This window comes from Saimiri boliviensis, chromosome 1, assembly GCF_048565385.1.
Source record: "Saimiri boliviensis isolate mSaiBol1 chromosome 1, mSaiBol1.pri, whole genome shotgun sequence".
NCBI lineage: Eukaryota > Metazoa > Chordata > Mammalia > Primates > Cebidae > Saimiri > Saimiri boliviensis.
The window spans coordinates 146,399,659-146,418,518 of record NC_133449.1 but is presented as its reverse complement, the minus strand read 5'-3'; positions in this window follow the sequence as shown (position 1 = coordinate 146,418,518).

Genomic DNA, 18,860 nt, shown 5'->3' with positions numbered 1-18,860 from the left:
ATGTTGCCCAGACTGGCCTCTTACTCCTGGGCTCAGGCAATCCGCCCGCCTGGGTCTCCCAATGTGCTGGGGTTACAGTGCGCGCCCCCGCGCCAGCCCACTCCTTCCCGCTCCCATGGCTTCCCAGGGCTTTGCCTGTCTAAGCAGGTGCAGGCGGCTGTCCTGCGTCCTGGCTCAGTGAGGACCTAGGCGGGCGATCACATCGATGCCCCCGGCCCTCTCTACCCCCTCGAAGGCGCTGAACCCCACTCCGGGCATTGGCACAAGGTCACCTGCGAGGGCCAGGCCTTACTGACTGCTTTCCAGCTCGGTCTGGTCCCCAAGTCAGCCAATGGCCGTGCCTCCTCCTCCCGGACCCGTGGCCCTCCCCTCGGCTGGGGGCGCTTGGCCGCAGGAGGCGGGTGGCCCAGGAGCGCGGTGGGGGCAGCACGGGCAGGGCGGCTGGACCAAGACCCTCCCATCCCGACCCACGGCTGGTTGGGGACTGGACGTGCCATCGTGAGTGGGGCAAGCGCATGTGTCCTTGGGGACCGCGGCAGACACCGGGTGCTGGACGACCTGCTCCCGAGGGGGTCCGCAGGCCACACGCAGAGAAACTGGGGAGCCTTCAGTCCCTGCCGCGGTCCGCCCCGCCCGAAGCTTTGGCTCCCTGAATCAGCTTCGGGGCAGGGATCCGCGTGGGGTGCGAGAGGCTGGGAAGCTGGGGAGTACTGGGCCTCTTCGGCAGCTGCCAGCTCTTGGCTGACTCATCTCCTCCTGCGGTTCCCGCAGGGCTGGGCCGGGGCCGCCCTCACTCCCGCTCCCCTGCAGCCAGCCTCCCTTGCCGGTCATTCACTCCGCCAGGCTCTCCTCTGCCTCCGCCTCTGCATGGTAGTCCATGGTGCCCTACATCTATCAGGAGAGTGAGGCGGCAGGGGGGCGGGGAGGCGGGCCGTGGGCATTGGAGCTGCTTCTTTGAAAGCCCCTACCTATGTTTAGCGTCCCTCAGAGGCATGTAAACCGGAGCAACTCCATCTTGAGTGGGCCCTGGGTAAAATGGGCTGAGACTTCCTGGGCTGCATTCCCAGACGGTAAAGGCATTCTAAGTCACAGGATGAGACAGGAGGTCGGCACAAGACACAGGTCAGAGAGACCTTGCTGATAAAACAGGTTGTAGTAAAGAAACCTCCCCGAACCCACCAAAACCAAGATGGCAATGAGAATGGCCTCTGGTCGCCCTCACTGCTGCACTCCCCCCAGCGCCATGACAGATCATAAACGCCATGGCAACATCGGCAAGTTACCCTGCATGGTCTAAAAAGGGAAGGCATGAGTAATCCAGCCCTTGTGCAGCATAGCATCAAGAAATAACCATAAAAATTAGCAACCAGCGGCCCTCAGCCTCCCAAAGTGCTAGGATTACAGGCATGAACCACCACACCTGGCCTCTAATATGTTTATTTGTATATCTGAGGCTGGGGATTGCCTGAGCCCAAGGGTTTGACGTTGCAGTGATCCATAATCCTAGGCTGTATTTCAGACTGAGTGAGAGACTGAGACCTTGTCTCACAAAAGTTAAAAAGTCCTTATCAGGGGGTGAGAAAGGCGAACACAGGGGTCTTCTAAGTTGGTTCCCAAACCACCAGTGTCAGCATCACCAGCGAGCTTGTTTGGCAAATTCTGGGCCACCCCAACCTACTGAATTGGAGACCTTGAAGATGGGGCTATCTGAGTTTTAATAAGGCCTTCAGGACCTCCGCTGCATGCTCAGGATTGGGAACCAATGGCCAAAGCAAACCATTTGAGTCTGAAGTCAGCCCACCTGGATTTGAATACAGGCTCTGCCACTTAATAACTGCGATTTATGGCAAGTAACTTAACAGCTAGGTTGACCAGTTGTCCAAGTTTGCCTGGCATTGTCCTGATTTCAGCATTAAAAGTATAACATAGCCGGGCGCGGTGGCTCAAGCCTGTAATCCCAGCACTTTGGGAGGCCGAGGCGGGTGGATCACGAGGTCGAGAGATCGAGACCATCCTGGTCAACATGGTGAAACCCCGTCTCTACTAAAAAGTGCAAAAAATTAGCTGGGCATGGTGGCACGTGCCTGTAATCCCAGCTACTCAGGAGGCTGAGGCAGGAGAATTGCTTGATCCCAGGTGGCGGAGGTTGCGGTGAACCGAGATCGCGCCATTGCACTCCAGCCTGGGTAACAAGGGCGAAACTCCGTCTCAAAAAAAAAAAAAAAAAAAAGTATAACATTATTGCGGTAGCTCATACCTGTAAACCCAGCACTTTAGGAGGCCAAGGCGGGAGGAATCACCTGAGGTCAGGAGTTCTAGACCAGCCTGGCCAACATGGTGAAACCCTGTCAATATTGAAAATACAGAAAATTAACTGGGCACAGTGATATGTGCCTGTAGTCCCAGCTGCTTAGGAGGCTGAGGCAGGAGAATTGCTAAAACCCAGGAGGCCGAGGTTGCAGTGAGCTGAGATCGCATCACTGCACTCTAGCCTGGGTGACAGAGCAATACTCACCTCAAAAGAAAAAAGAAAAGAAAAAGTACTACATTTTAAGAAACTTCTGAGTCCCAGGCAAACCAGGGCAATTGGTCACCATAAAACATCTCCCTACCCCATTTTCTTCCTTTGTAAAATGAGGAAAATAGTCCAGGTGCAGTGACTCACACCTGTAATCCCAGCACTTTGGGAGGCCAAGGAGGATGGATCACGAGACTGAGACCATCCTGGTCAACATGGAGAAACCTGTCTCTACTAAAAATACAAAAATTAGCTGAGTGTCATGGTGCACGCCTGTATTCCCAGCTACTCAGGAGGCTGAGAACCACTTGAACCCGGGAGTCAGAGGTTGCAGTGAGCTGGGATCAAGCCACTGCACTCCAGCCTGGTGACAGAGCAAGACTCCATCTCAAAAAAAAAAAAAAAGAAAGAAAATGGAAAATAAAATGAGTTAATATATTAAACTGGAATAGCCTGGCAACAATAAGTAAATACTAAGAATGTTCACTCATTGGAGCTATTCTCTTTTTGATTCTTTCACCAACATGATACCCTCTAAACCTCATTTTTGTTAACATAAGTGAAGTGCTTTTTTTCTTTTCCTTTTTTTTATTTTTATTTTTGAGATGAAGTCTTGCTCTGTTGCCCAGGCTGGAGTGCAGTGACACAATCTCAGCTTACTGCCACCTCCAGGGTTCAAGACATTCTCCTACCTCAGCCTCCTGTGTAGCTGGGATTACAGGCACCCACCACCACGCCCAGTTAATTTTTTGTATTTTTAGTAGAGATGGGCTTTCACCATGTTGGCCAGGCGGGTCTGAAACTCCTGACCTCAAGTTGTCTGCCCGACTCAACCTCCCAGAGTGTAGGGATTACAGTTGTGAGCCACCACGCCCGGCCAGTGAAGTGCTTTAAACTGTGCCTGGCACATAGTAAATGTGCAGTAAGTGCTGACAATCATTGTCATTATTTTTTTTCCTTTTTCCTCTCTTTTTTATTTTTATTTATTTATTTATTTATTTTGAGACAGAGTTTCACTCTTGTTACCCAGGCTGGAGTGCAATGGCGCGATCTCGGCTCACTGCAACCTCCGCCTCCCGGGTTCAGGCAATTCTCCTGCCTCAGCCTCCTGAGTAGCTGGGATTACAGGCACACGCCACCATGCCCAGCTAATTTTTTTGTATTTTTAGTAGAGACGGGGTTTCACCATGTTGACCAGGTTGGTCTCGATCTCTTGACCTTGTGATCCACCCGCCTCGGCCTCCCAAAGTGCTGGGATTACAGGCTTGAGCCACCGCGCCCGGCCTTTTATTTTTATTTTTAATGGACACAGAGTTCCCCGGCTGCAGTGCAGTGACTCTATCTTGGCTCACTGCACCCTTTGCTTCCCGGGTTCCAGCGATTCTTCTGCCTCAGCTTCCTGGGTAGCTGGGATTACAGGCACCCACCACCACGCCTGGCTAATTTTCTGTATTTTTAGTAAAGATGGGGTTTCGCCACATTGGCCAGGCTGGTCTCAAACTCCTGACCTTGTGATTCACCCACCTCAGCCCCCCAAAGCGCTGGGATTACAGGCATGACATTGTCATTATTAGCTACTAGCTACTAGCTAATATTATTTGGCCACAATTGAGTCCAGGTTTCAAGCAGCCATCAGAGCAAACAATTGGAATCATCCTAGCATCTGAAGCTGTCCCTGTAGAATCCTCAATATCAGTACATTCATCCCTGTCTAACACCCCCTCCTCCCTCGACCGTCCTGCACCCTCAGAATTCATTCTTAGATCAGCTTCCCAGGTTTTTGCCAGTATCAGTTTTAAAAAAGTTTAGCCAACCATATACCGTGAGTAAGCTAATATCAATTAGCAAAATCTTTTATTTTGGCAATTCAGTGTCTTCCCAGTGGAGTTTTTTGATGATTCACCACCCTCCTAGATTTGGCCCCTGCTGACTTGTTTAATTCTGGAGAAAATAAGGGATAAGATAGGGCTTATGAGACTCCTTTGGGGCAGGGTCATTGCTGGGTGTGTTACACAGGGAAATGCTTGCTGCTGGCTATCTCCTTGCTCACAAGGGGCTCTTCCGCCCGCAAATGCAATGGGGAAGGGGGAACCCAGGCCGGCCGAGGTTCTAACATCTTCAGCATGCAGCTTCTGAGGTCACCCAGGACATCAAGGTGGGCAGCTTGGGAAGCAGGAGACGAAGGTTGGAGGAAGAGGCTCCAGCCCACCCTGGAACTAGCAGCCCTCCCTCCCACTGATGCAGCTAGGCTTTGTATCCCCACCGAAATCTCATCTTGAATTATCCCCAGGTGTCACGGGAGGGACCAGGTGAAGGTACTTCATCATGGGGCTGTTTCCCCGTGCTGCTCTCCTGACAGTGAGTGAGTTCTCACGAGATCTGAAGGTTTTAAAGTGTGGCACATCCTCTTTCTCACACTCACCCCTTCCCACCATCCTGGGAGGAAGTCATCAGTTTCTCTTTCTGACATGATTGTAAGTTTCCTGAAGCCTTCTGAGCCCTGTGGAACTGTGAGTCAGTTAAACCTCTTTACATTATAAATTGTCTAGTTTCGGGTTGGTTTTTTTGCTGTTGTTGTCCAGGCTGGGGAGTGTAATGGCCCAATCTCGGCTCATTGAATCCTCCACCTACTGGGTTGAAGCGATTCTCTCAAATAGCTGGGATTACAGGTGTGCACCACCATGCCTGACTAATTTTTTATTTTTAGTAGAGACAGGGTTTCACTATGTTGGTCAGGCTGATCTTGAACTCCTGACCTCAAGTGATCTGCCCACCTTGGCCTCCCAACGTGTTAGGATTACACGTGTGAGCCACCATGCCCACGCTTGGGTGTTTCTTTATAGCAGTGTGGAAACAGACTAATACACCCACCTGTCACTGCAGGCCACACCTCGGCCACATAGAACACCTAACTGCCCGCAAGGGAGTTCCTGCCACCAGGATCTTTAGCGTAACAAAGAGGATGCTTTGGCTGGCAAGGGTGGCTCTAGGGGTGTGCCACGTACCCAAGTTTTCCCTATCTTTCCATACAGCCTAACTTGAATAGCCTCTGCTCTCCACACTTCACTCTTCCCTAAAGAATTTTTTTTTTTCCCTTTCTTGAGACAGTCTGGCTCTGTCGCCAGGTGCCAGGCTGGAGTGCAGTGGCACAATCTTGGCTCACTGCAACCTCCATCTCCCGTGTTCAAGCAATTCTCCTGCCTCAGCCTCTCAAGTAGCTGGGACTACAGGTGTGTACCACCATGCCCAACTAATTTTCGTTTTTAGTACAGATGGGGTTTCACCATACTGGCCAGGATGGTCTCGATCTCTTGACCTCGTGATCTGCCCGTCTCGGCCTCCCAAAGTACTGGGATTACAGGTGTGAGCCACCGCGCCCGGCCCCTAAAAACCTTTCAAAGTGTGGGTCTCCTTGGTCATTCTGTAGTCATTGAATCAAACTTTGAGTTGTCTTTGTTTTTGCTCTTAGCTTTTTTTGCTTTCAGCTGCAAAATATGAACACATTTGAGTTTTGTTTCGTTTGATTTTAAGACAAAGTCTCATTCTGTCGCCCAGGATGGAGTGCAGTGGCGTGATCTCGACTCAACGCAACCTCCACCTCTCAGGTACAAGCAATTCTCTTTCCTCAGCCTTCCAATTCCCTGGGATTACAGGCACCTGCCACCACACCCAGCTGATTTTTGTATTTTTAGTAGAGACAGGGTTTCTTTTTTTTTTTTTTTTTTTTTTTTTTTTGAGATGGAGTTTCGCTCTTGTTACCCAGGCTGGAGTGCAATGGCGCGATCTCGGCTCACCGCAACCTCCGCCTCCTGGGCTCAGGCAATTCTCCTGCCTCAGCCTCCTGAGTAGCTGGGATTACAGGCACACGCCACCATGCCCAGCTAATTTTTTTTTTTTTTTTTTTTTTGCACCTTTTAGTAGAGACGGGGTTTCACCGTGTTGACCAGGATGGTCTCGATCTCTCGACCTCGTGATCCACCCACCTCGGCCTCCCAAAGTGCTGGGATTACAGGCTTGAGCCACCGTGCCCGGCTAGAGACAGGGTTTCTAACCATGCCTCGAGCCAAGAATTTGGATTCTGAGCTTGTCTTTCTTTTAAGCTGAGTGGTGGTATTAATGTGAGTGCCCTGCCCAGGAGATCTTGACTTGGGTGCAATCTTTATCCTCTATAGCAGGAGATACTAGGTCTCCCAAAGCTTTGCCTTTGTACTTTGTTCGGGGGACCATGGGATTAGCTGTCTTGCCAGGGCATGCCGTGGAGCTGTTCGTGTCTTGTCCCTTAATACAAGCTGGATTTTCACTGTCCTCTGGCCACTCTCCAGGCTTAAATTGCTCCCGTTTGCTTTGAGGCTTCTTGCTCTGTCCGGTCCTTGTCCTGTTTTTGTGATAATCAAGGTTCTTAGTTTTAAGCAACAGAAACTAACTCTGGTAACTCTAAGCAGAAAATGAGTTTGTCAAAGGTACTGGCTAGTTCCCAGGAGCTTGGAAAGGGTCAGAAAATCAATGTAAAAGAGGCCATTGGGCAGAGCTGGCCAGGTAAAGACCCCATGGCCTCTGTTGGCACAGAAGCTACAATTGGCACCAGGGAAGTGGGACAGAGAAGCCAGCCCCTTTGCAAGTTGGATGTAGCTACTTCCGCCATCACTGGCAACTGTTGATATGATGCTTCTTCCTGTCTGTCACTTTAATTCAAAGTGAAGGCCAGGTGTGGTGGCTCACGCCTTTAACCCCAACACTTTGGAAGGCCGAAGCAAGAGGATTGCTTGAGGACAGGAGTTTGAGACCAGTCTGGGCAACGGGGGGAGACCCCATCTAGCCAAAAAATAAGAAAAAATAAAGCTGGCCAGGCACGGTGGCTTATGCATGGAATCCCAACACTTTGGGAGGCCCAGGCAAGCAGATCACGATGTCAGGAGTTCAAGACCAGCCTGACCGACATGGTGAAACCCCGTCTCTACTTAAAAGAAGAAAAAAAAGCGGCCAGGCGCGGTGGCTCAAGCCTGTAATCCCAGCACTTTGGGAGGCAGAGGCGGGTGGATCACGAGGTCGAGAGATTGAGACCATCCTGGTCAACATGGTGAAACCCCGTCTCTACTAAAAATACAAAAAATTAGCTGGGCATGGTGGCTCGTGCCTGTGATCCCAGCTACTCAGGAGGCTGAGGCAGGAGAATTGCCTGAACCCAGGAGGCGGAGGTTGCGGTGAGCCGAGATCACGCCATTGCACTCCAGCCTGGGTAACAAGAGCGAAACTCCGTCTCAAAAAAAAAAAAAAAAAAAAAAAAAAGCTAGGCATGGTGGCGTGCACCTGTAATCTCAGGTACTCCAGAGGCAGAGGCAAGAGAATCGCTTGAACCCAGGAGGTGGAGGTTGCAGTGAGGCGAGTTTGTGCCACTGCACTCCAGCCTGGGTGACAGAGTGAGACTCCATCTTGTGGGAAGGTTTAAAAAAAAAAAAAAGGAAAATAGCTGGGCATGGTAGAGTGTGCCTGTAGTCCTTGCTACTTGAGAGGCTGAAGGGGGAGAATTGCTTGAGCCCAGGAGCTCAAGCCTGTGGTGAGCTATGATCACACCATTACACTCTAGCCTGGGTGACAAAGTGAGACCTCTGTCTCTAAAACAAAAACAAAATAGGCTGGGTGTGGTGGCTTATGCCCGTAATCCTAGCACTTCGGGAGGCTGAGGCAGTGGGATCACTTGAGCCCAGCCTGGGCAGCACAGTGAAGCGCCATCTCTACAAAAACTAAAAAAAAATTAGTGGGCATGGTGGCACTCCTGTAGTCGTAGCTACTCAGGAAGCTGAGGTGGGATATTGTGCCATTGTACTCCAGCCTTGGTCACACAGTGAGGTCCTGTATCAAAAAAACAAAATTGGGTGTATGGGTCTGACTGTAAATAGCTAAGTCAGTGCCCAGGTCCAAGCTGCAAGGGAGACCAGGGAAGTGAGGTAGAAAAGGGCATTTTCAGCTGTTTTCAGGGAAGGCGGGCTCTGTCTCAAAGTCTGGGGCTATCACTAACACAGGAAGGGGGTTCAGATGTGAGGTGTCAGAAAAATGGCTGCTGTCCACTGCACTAAGCCATCTTGGGCTGGGTGCTATGGCTCACACCTGTAATCCCAGCACTTTGGGAGGCAGAGGTGGGTGGGTGGGTCACTGGTGGTCAGGAGTTGAAGACCAGCCTGACCAACATGGTAAAACCCTGTCTCTACTTAAAAAAAAGAAAAAGCTGGGCATGGGGGTGTACACCTGTGGTCCCAGCTACTGGAAAGCTGAGGCAGGAGAATTGAACTTGGGAGGTGGAGGTTGCAGTGAACAGAGATCACGCCATTGCACTCCAGCTTGGGTGACAGAGTGAGACTCTCTCTCTCTCAAAAAAAAAAAAAAAAAAAAAAAAAAAAATGCCACCTGGTACATCTGGGACTCAGCCTACATTGCTGGCTTTGTCAGCCCCATGTTCTGACCTGGGCCTCACTGACCATTGCATTCCATGTAGGGCCAAGGGGATAGAGAGCAGCTCTGTGCAAAGGCAGCGAAGCCCAGAGCTGGCAGAACCAGGCCCTGCCTGCGCTGGGTCCTGAGTGTCTGTGTTATCATCTGACTTCTTGGAACAGTGTAGTGGTCTCCAGGCAGGGGAGTGAGATCTCATTGCTCTCAAGTTGTTCTCCACATGCCCTGGGCACATCTGTCAACCGTTCTGTGAGACATGGCTGTTAATAGCACCTGCTTTGTGAGATCATTATGAGAATTGAATAAGAGGGGGCTGGGCACCCTGGCTCATGCCTGTAATCCCAGCACTTCGGGAGGCTGAGGCAGGTGGATCACCTGAGGTCAGGAGTTCAAGAACAATCTGGCCAATGTGGTGAAACCCTGTGTCTACTAAAAATTATAACTGCTTTGCCCAGCTACCTTTTTTGGGGGTGTGAGGTCAGGGAGATGGCTCCTCATTCTGTCACCTAGGCCGGAGTGCAATGGCGTGATCACTGCAGCCTCGGACTCGCCTCATCCTTCCAGAGAGCTGGGATTACGGGAACGAGCCACCGAGGCTGGCCTAATTTCTAGATTCTTGTCATTCCATCAGCGTGGCCTCTGTTTCTTTATTTTTGTGACGAGTCTGGCTCTGTCACCAGGTTAGAGTGCAGTGGCACGGTCTCAGCTCACTGCAACCTCCACCTCCTGGGTTCAAGCAATTCTCCTGCCTCAGCCTCCTAAGTAGCTGTGTATTTTAGCTACTTTTTTGTATTTTTAGTAGAGATAGGGTTTCACCACATTGGCCAGGCTGATCTTCAACTTCTGACCTTGGGTGATCTGCCCACCTCAACCTCCCAAAGTGCTGGGGTTATAAGCATGAGGCACCGTGCCCGGCTCACCTGTTTCCTTCTGCTTTCTTCCCATCTGGCTGCTGACCTCCCCTGTTCTGGTCATCTCTGTCATTCATAATGACCCTGCTGATGAACAGCCCAAGGCTGCCTTAAGCAGGCTGTTGCCCTCCTGGCTGGGCCTCCAGCACACGTTTGTTTCTTTTCTCTTGTCCTGTCTCACCTTCTTTCTTTTCTTCTTTCTCTTCTTTTCTTTCTTTCTTGAGACAGAGTCACACTCTGTCATTTAGGCTGGAGTGCAATGGCAAAATCTTGGCTCACTGCAACCTCTGCCTCCTGGGTTCAAGTGATTCTCCTGCCTCAGCCTCCTGAGCAGCTGGGATTACAGGCATTTGCCACCAGGCCTCGCTAATTTTTGTATTTTAGTAGAGATGGGGTTTTACCACATTGGCCAGGCTGGTCTCAAACTCCTGACTTCAGGTGATCTGCCCACCTCTGCCTCCCAAAGTGCAGGGATGATAGGTGTGAGCCACCACACCCAGCAACCTCGCCATTTCTGTCTCTTCTGCCTCTCTCTGGGCCTGAACACAGTGCCTGCTGCATGGTTTCTGTTCCAGGCATAGTTGCAGATGTTTCTGTTTCAGGTTACACAAATGTTTGAGTTTGGCTGCTGGCTAGACATTGACAGATTTGTCAATGCTGGGGGAGTAACAGTGCTTGGGGAGACTGTGGTGAGCACTAGGGGACTGGAAAGATGCCATGCCTAGGAATCTAGACGCATGGATTAAATACCCACTGCTGCTGGTCAAATGCTGTGTGGCTTTGTGCAAATTAATATTGTCTCTCTCCCTGGGCCTCTGTTTACTCATCTGAGAAATGGGGAGTAAATATACTTGCATTTTTTTTTTTTTTTTTTTTTTGAGATGAAGTCTTGCTCTGTCACCAGGCTGAAGTGCAGTGGCATGATCTCAGCTCACTGCAATCTCTGACTCCCTGGTTCAAGTGATTGTCCTGCCGCAGCCTCCCAAGTAGCTGGGATTACAGGCGTGAGCCACCACACCTGGCCTGATACTTCCTCTTATATCTCAGAGTTTCTGAACAAAATACAAAATGACTTTGGAAAGTATCCTCTGCTGTGCAAATGAGAAGTGCTACTGCTGTTTATCCTGAGACTGGAAGGAGAAAGGGGGAGATGTGACTTTTCAGGGAGGGCCAGGTGTTGTAAGGTGACGGAAAGGACAATCTCATGCCTGTAATCCCAGCACTCTGGGAGGTGGAGGCGGAGGCAGAGACAGAGGTGGGCAGATCACTTGAGGTCAGGAGTTTGAGACCAGCCTGGCCAACATGGTGAAATCCCGTCTCTACTAAAAATACAAAAATAAGTCATGTGTGGTGGTTGGCACCTACAATTCCAGCTACTTAGGAGGCTTGGGCAGGAGAATCCTTGAACCCAGGAGGCAGAGAATGCAGTGAGCAAAGATTACGCCACTGCACCCTAGCCTTGGTAACAAAGTGAAACTGTCTCCAAAAAAAAAAAAAAACAATCTCAGATGTGATGGAGTTCCCACCTCAGGGCTCCCTATGGGATCAGGCTGAGGGGCACATTTAACTGAAATCTTAAGGAGTTAAGTGTTGGGGTAGATGGTCCCTGAGAAGCAGAGCAGCTGAGGTGGAGCTTCCTCCGGGAAGGACTCGCGTGCTCCTTGTTGATTTCGTGGGGTCCCAGGTTTCAGAAGAAAAGTAAAGAAGAAAGGCTGTGAGTTTCCTCCAGGCTTGTCCCCAGCCTCTTCTACCTGGCTGCCCTTTGTAATGAGCAAAGGCTGCAGTTCCCAAGACCTGAGCACTGCGGGTTGCAGAGCCTGGAAGAGCCTTCCAGGTCAGCCACTTTGGGCAGCTTGGTGAGCGAGGCGGGTGTGCCAGGCTGGCTGTATTTGTGAGGCTTGGAGCAGAATGAAAATGTGGGGCCCTTAATCAAAAGTTACTAAGGAAAAAAAAAAATTTTTTTAAGGCAGTCTCACTCTGCCACCCAGGATGGAGTGCAGTGGCACAATCTCAGCTCATTGCAACCTCCACTTTACGCTACCAAGCCATTCTCCTGTCTCAGTTGGCCTCCCAAAGTACTAGGATTACAGGCGTGTGATAAGAATTTCAAGATGAGGACAACAGAGCCTAAATAAAAATCGCAGGGCCTTTCCGAGCACGCCTGTCTCAGTGTGACTGTATCTGGGAATAAGATTGGGGTCCTGCCTGTTCCTGCTGTCATTGCATATCATGGGTCCTAGGGCAGAGACTGGATTCAGCCCCTTGGTGCCCAGGGGTCCTGGCTCATGGACACCTCTAGTTCAGCAGCCAGGGGATTCCTCACTCCGGCCCAGACGTGACTCAACATTGCTGCAGAGACTCCTTCCCAGAATCGTACGAGGACTCTGCCAGTTCCAATGGCCGGCCAGCTGCCTTCAGGTCACAAGAGAATCAGGGGTTGGTCTGAGACCAGGCAAACCCTCCAGACCCCATCTCTGTCCAGATAATGAAGGGGAGTCCACAGCTGGAACTCAGCCAGGCCTGTTGCCGGAAGGAGGGCCTGGCCTGAGTGTGAGCTGTCCAGGTCCTTGGGTTTTGAACAAAGAATTGAACAAAACCCAGAAAATAACAAAGGAATGAAACATGGGGCAGAAGCAGTGCAAGGGGGTTTTTCAAGCGGGAAGGGAAGCACTCTGCAGGGTGGGAGTGGGCCTGAGCAGGCGGCTCCAGAGCCTGGCTAGAGTTTGCTGGGTTTGAAGTCCTCCTTTTGAGGTTCTGTTGGCTACCTCTTACCTGGATAAAGAATTTGGTCTGGCCGGGCGGGGTGGCTCAAGCCTGTAATCCCAGCACTTTGGGAGGCCGAGGCGGGTGGATCACGAGGTCGAGAGATCGAGACCATCCTGGTCAACATGGTGAAACCCCGTCTCTACTAAAAATACAAAAAAAAAATTAGCTGGGCATGGTGGCACGTGCCTGTAATCCCAGCTACTCAGGAGGCTGAGGCAGGAGAATTGCCTGAACCCAGGAGGTGGAGGTTGCGGTGAGCCGAGATCGCGCCATTGCACTCCAGCCTGGGTAACAAGAGCAAAACTCCGTCTCAAAAAAAAAAAAAAAAAAAAAAAAAAAAAAAGAAAATTGGTGTGTGTAGGCCAGGCGCGGTGGCTCAAGCCTGTAATCTCAGCACTTTGGGAGGCCGAGGCGGGTGGACCACAAGGTCGAGAGATCGAGACCAACCTGGTCAACATGGTGAAACCCCGTCTCTACTAAAAATACAAAAAATTAGCTGGGCATGGTGGTGCATGCCTGTAATCCCAGCTACTCAGGAGGCTGAGGCAGGAGAATTGCCTGAACCCAGGAGGCGGAGGTTGCGGTGAGCCGAGATCGCGCGCCATTGCACTCCAGCCTGGGTAACAAGAGCGAAACTCTGTCTCAAAAAAAAAAAAAAGAAAGAAAGAAAGAAAATTGGTGTGTGTGTGTGTTTTTGAGATAGTCTTACTCTGTCACCCAGGCTGGAGTACAGTGGCACAATCTTGGCTCACTGCAGCCTCCACTTCCCAGGCTCAAGCAATTCTCATGCCTCTGCCTTCCAAGTAACTGGTGCTATAGGCACACGCTACCATGCCCAGCTAATTTTTTGTTTTGTGGTAGAGATGGGATTTTGCATTTGCCCAGGGTGGTGTCAAGCTCCTGAGCTCAGGCAGTCTGCCTGCCTCAGCCTCCCAAAGTGTTTGAGGTGACAGGCGTGAGCTACTGTGCCCGACCCAGAAGTTGGTGTTAATTGGCCTCAGGTTCCCTGCTCCCAGGCACATTGGTTTTAACTGTGATTTTAGAAAATGATCATGAATTGGTCTTAGATTCCCTGCCCCCAGACTGTGGTGTTCTCAGCTGATGGAGCTGTAGGAGGTGAGCAGGACTGGCCTTATGTTCTCTGCCTGTGGACTGGCCTTATGTTCTCTGCCTGTAGACCCTATTATTTTCTCGCCTTGGCTTGCCTGTGTGACTGGAATAGTAAGAGAGATGGGCATCTGTCTATATTGCCCAGGCTGGTCTTGAAGTTCTGGGCTCAAGTAATTCTCCTGCTTCGGCCTCCCAAAGTGTGGGATTACAGGCATGAGCCACCAGGACTGGCCTTACTGGCCTCTCCAACCTGCCAATAACTGGGGCCACCTCTGCCAGGAACACGTTCATCTGAGTTCCGTCCAGAGGGAAACCCAGTGTGGCTGCTGAGTCTTGTGTGTGCACCTTGACTTTCTGTGAAGTTTTTACTGTTGACTTCAAGGTAAATGATCTGGGTCTTAGGTCTGGGAGGTTGTCTGTCTGAGGGCAATGATTTGGTAAACTTGAAACTCTTTAAAAAAAATTTTTTTTATGGCCAGGTGCAGTGGCTCATGCCTGTAATCCCAGCACTTTGGGAGGCTGAGGCGGGTAGATCATCTGAGATCAGGAGTTTGAGACCAGCCTGGCCAACATGGCAAAACCCTATCTCTACTAAAACACAAAAATTAGCCAGGCGTTGGGGTGGGTGCCTGTAATGCCATCTACTTGGGAGGCTGAGGCAGGAGAATCACTTGAACCCGAGAGGTGGAGGTTGCATTGAGCAGAGACCGCACCTCCAGCCTGGGTAACAAGAGTGAAACTCCATCTCAGGAAAAAAAAATTAAAAAATAAATAAATACACACACACATATACACATATGTGAAACTTTTTTTCTCTTTGTATAGAGACTAGGTGGTCTCACTATGTTGGCCAGGTTGGTCTTGAACTCCCGGCCTCAAGCAGTCCTCTCGCCTTGGCGTCCTGAAGTGCTAGGATTACAGGGGTGAGCCACTGCACCTGCTGAACATTAAACTATTTTGTAAAAAGAAGGCTGTGCACAGTGGCTCACCCCTGTAATCCGAGCACTTTGGGAGGCTGAAGCAGGAGGACCACTTGAGGCCAGGAATTCTAGACTAGCTTGGGCAACATAATGAGACCTCCGCCTCCATTTAAACAATATAAACGAGAAAAATAATGAAGAAAAAGTGCTGCTTTGCTGCTTCCTTGGAGCCTCGCTGGCCATGGTGGCATCAGCCAGAGCTGGGGCTTAGCTTGGGCAAGTGTGGGAGGGGGGCTGGCAGCGAGCTGGCAGTGGGGCAGAGGCTGTCTGCCCTGGGCAGGCAGGAGAAGACATTTGAGAATTAGCCCAGACAAGGGCTGGATAGCTCCTCAGAGGACCCGAAGATCCCAGGCTTCCCCCTCTTGCCTTTGGATGGTAACACCCTAAATTCTGGGACCTGGGCAATGGTGGATTCAGGTCTGAAGGAAGCAGTAGGGCACCCTTCCCCACCCTCTGGGTGTCTTTGTGTTGAAGCCATTTGTCTCGTCTTGGGGAACCTCTAGGATGACCCCCAATGTCTAACCCCAGCTCTGGGTGGATGTGCCTGGGGCTGCAAGATGCCAGGCTGCCTGTGGCCCTGGTGGGGAGGTGGTGGGGGGCACCCGCTTTGCTGCTTTGCAGGGAAGCCCCAGGCTGAGCAAGGGGGGCCCTGTGTGCTGGTGTGGCCCAGTCCCCTGCACCCCGGCCTCTGTGCCCCTTCCCTTGCCTCTCACACCCTGCCCCGCTCTCTTGCTCCCAGTAGATAGAATCATGGCTCAAGAATCCAAGGCCAGCCCTGCCCAGCTAGGCCAGAAGTGGCAGCAGGACGCAGCTCTGTTCTGGTGAGTCTGTCGGGGGAGGGGGATGGGGTGGCTGGGGAGCGAGGCTGATGGCTCTTTGGCTTGTGTGAGGTTCTGGTTCCCCTGGGACAGGACAAGGACCCCAGAAGTCCCCTGAGTGTGTGGCTGGGGCCTCCTCCCTGGGCCTTAGGTTTTGTTTGTCACCTGAGGAAGATGACCCAGTGTATTCCAAAGCCCCCCCCACCATTTTCTTTTTTTAAACTGAAGTCTTGCTGTTATCATCCAGGCTGGAGTGCAATGGCACATTCTTGACTCACTGCAACCTCCGCCTCCTGAGTTCAAGCAATTCTCCTGCCTCAGCCTCTTGAGTAGGTGGGATTACAGGGATGCACCACCATGCCTGGCTAATTTTTGTATTTTTAGTGGAGATGGGGGTTTCACCATGTTGACCAGGCTGATCTCAAACTCCTGACCTCAGGCAATCTGCCCGCCTCACACTCCCAAAGTGCTGGGATTACAGGCGTGAGCCACCGCACCTGGCCACAAAGCCCTTTCTAGCTGGTGCCACCAGCGCCCCCCATGATGGAGGCAGTACCCCTCCTGGCTGGAACATCCTGGATCCCCCTAGGTGAGGCTTCCTAGGGGGTAGCGTCTGGTGGCGATTTTTGGGTCTAGGCTTTTGGGAGGTAGCAAATGGGAACATTTCTGGTTGACATCATTTCCCTAACTTGGGAAACTTAAAGAATTTTTTTAAAATTGCTTTTTTTTTCTTTTTCTTTTTTTCTTTTTTTTTTTTTAAGATAGGGTGTCACTCTGTCACACAGGCTAGAGTGCAGTGGTGCGATCTTGGCTCACTTCAACCTCCTGCTGGGCTCAAGCAACTGTCCTACCTGTGTCTCCCAAGCAGCTGAGCTTACAGGTGCATCCACCACGCCTGGCTAATTTTTTTGTTTTTTGGAGACAGTCTGGCTCCATTGTCCATCACCACGTGGCTCTGGGTGCAGTGCAGGCTCACTGCGATCTCCACCTCCTGAGTTCAAGTGATTCACCTGCCTCAGCCTCCCCAGTAGCTGGAATTAGATACATGCCACTACGCCCGGCTAATTTTTGTGTTTCAGTAGAGACAGGGTTGGTCCTGAACATATGATTTCAAGTGATCCAGCCCCCTCATCCTCCCAAAGTGCTGAGATTACCAGTGTGAGCCACTGCGCCTGGCCTAATTTTTGCTCTGGGCAGAGACTAGGTTTTCCCATGATGGCCAGAGTGATCTTGAACTCCTGGTCTCAAGGGATCATCTAACCTTGGCCCCCAAAGTGCTGGGATTAGGCCGGGTGCCTGGCTCACACCAAAGCAATGGCGGAGGGGCAGGCGGCGACAAAGTGGCCGCTGTTAGGAGCAGTGCTGCCCTCCATGGCCTGCCACCCACAGCTCCAGTTTTTTGGCTTTCCCCTGTCTCCTCTCCCCGGAAGTGGGATGGCAGAGCCGGGGTGTGGGTTGCTCTGAGATGTTTCTGTGCCTCCACGTTGACCTCCAGAGAAATTAGGCCAAGCTGCTCCCTGCCAGCAGCAGCCCGGCACCCTGCAGTGTGCCAGTGTGGGCGGCCTCCACGCCGCATTTGTTTTGGACTGCTGAGCAGATGTGTACTAATGGGCAACACTTAGTGTTCTGGTGTTTGTTTGGTTTTAGAGACAGGGTCTTGCTCTGTCGCCCAGGCTAAAGTGCAAGGGTGCCATCATGAGTCACTGCAGCCCTGAACTCCTGGGCTCAAGTGATCCTCTGACCTCAGCCTTCAGAGTAACTGGAACTACAGGCACATGCCACCATGGCTAGCTAATTATTTAAGTTTTTTATTTTAGCCGGGTGCAGTGGCTCAGGACTGTAATCCCAGCACTTGGGAGGCCAAGGTGGGCAGATCATGAGGTCAGGAGTTCACAACCAGCCTGACCAACATGGTGAAAACCCATCTCTACTAAAAATATAAAAATTAGCCAGGCATGGTGGCACACACCTGTAATTCTAACTACTCAGGAGGCTGAGGCAGGAGAATTGCTTGAATCCAGGAGGCAAAGGTTGCGGTGAGCCGATATCGTGCCACTACACTCCAGCCTGAGTGACACAGTTAGACTCCATCTAAAAAAAAAAAAAAAAAAAAAAAAAAAAAAAAAAAAAAAAAATTTAAGAGATGGGGATCTCTAGAAACAAAAAAATAATCCAGAGATAGGATCTCAAACTTCTGGGCTCAAGTGATTCTCCTGCCTTGGTCTCCCAGAGCGCTGGGGTTACAGCTGTGAGCCATTTTTCCTAACCCACATGTTTTTTAACGTGGCCATTTTTGAGGCTGGATATCCCTTTGTGGGATTTCATATTTTCCATCCACCTCCTGGCCCCATAGGCTTGAATCCAGTCATCCAGCCCTCACTGGGGCCTCCTCCCGACAGGGACTGAGACACCATTCAGAGGCCTGGTATTTCAGACCTGGGGCAGACTGGGTAGAGATGGCCTCCTTGAGACCTGATTGTTCCCAGGAAACTCCAGCAAGGAGGGCCAAATGCTTCCCTAGCAATGCAGGTGGCAGTGGGTGGTGGGCTGTGGTGGTGGCTCAGGCCCCCTTGGGATGGTCCCCAGAGGAGGGGATCGCTCAGGGCTGGGGCCATGGCGGGCAGTGAGCTGCCAAATGGTCTCTCCCTGAGAACTGCTCAAGTCCAGTCATGTGATTCGGGTCTCAGCATGGAATGTGTGGCCCAGCGAGGTGGCTCCTACCTGTTGTCCCAGCACTTGGAGGGGCTGAGACAGGCAGATCGCTTGAGCCCAGGGTTTAAGAAAAGACTATGCAACAAAGTGAAACTCTGATCTCTACAAGACATGAAGTAAAAATTGGCCAGGTGTGGTGGCTCACGCCTGTAATCCCAGTACTTTGACAGGTCAAAGTGGGAGGATCACCTGAGGTCAGGAGTTTAAGACCAGCCTGGCCAACATGGTGAAACCCTGTCTCTACTAAAAAAAAAAATTAGCTGGGCATGGTGTCAGGCACCAGTTACTCAGGGATGCTGAGGCATGAGACTCACTTGAACCTGGGAGGCAGAGGTTGTAGTGAGCCAAGATCATGCCACTGGACTCCAGTTTGGGCGACAGAGCAAGACTCTGTCTCAAAAATAAAATAAAATAAAAATTAGCTGGGTGTGGTATTAAATGCCTGTAGTCTCAGCTACTCAGGAGGTGGATGTTGGGAGGATCACTTGAACCCAGGAGGTTGAGGCTGCAGTGAGTTGAGATCGTGCACTGCCTGGATGACAGAGCGACACCATGAAACATGCTCAAGGAATTCCCCAATATGGAGGGAAAGCCATAGTGG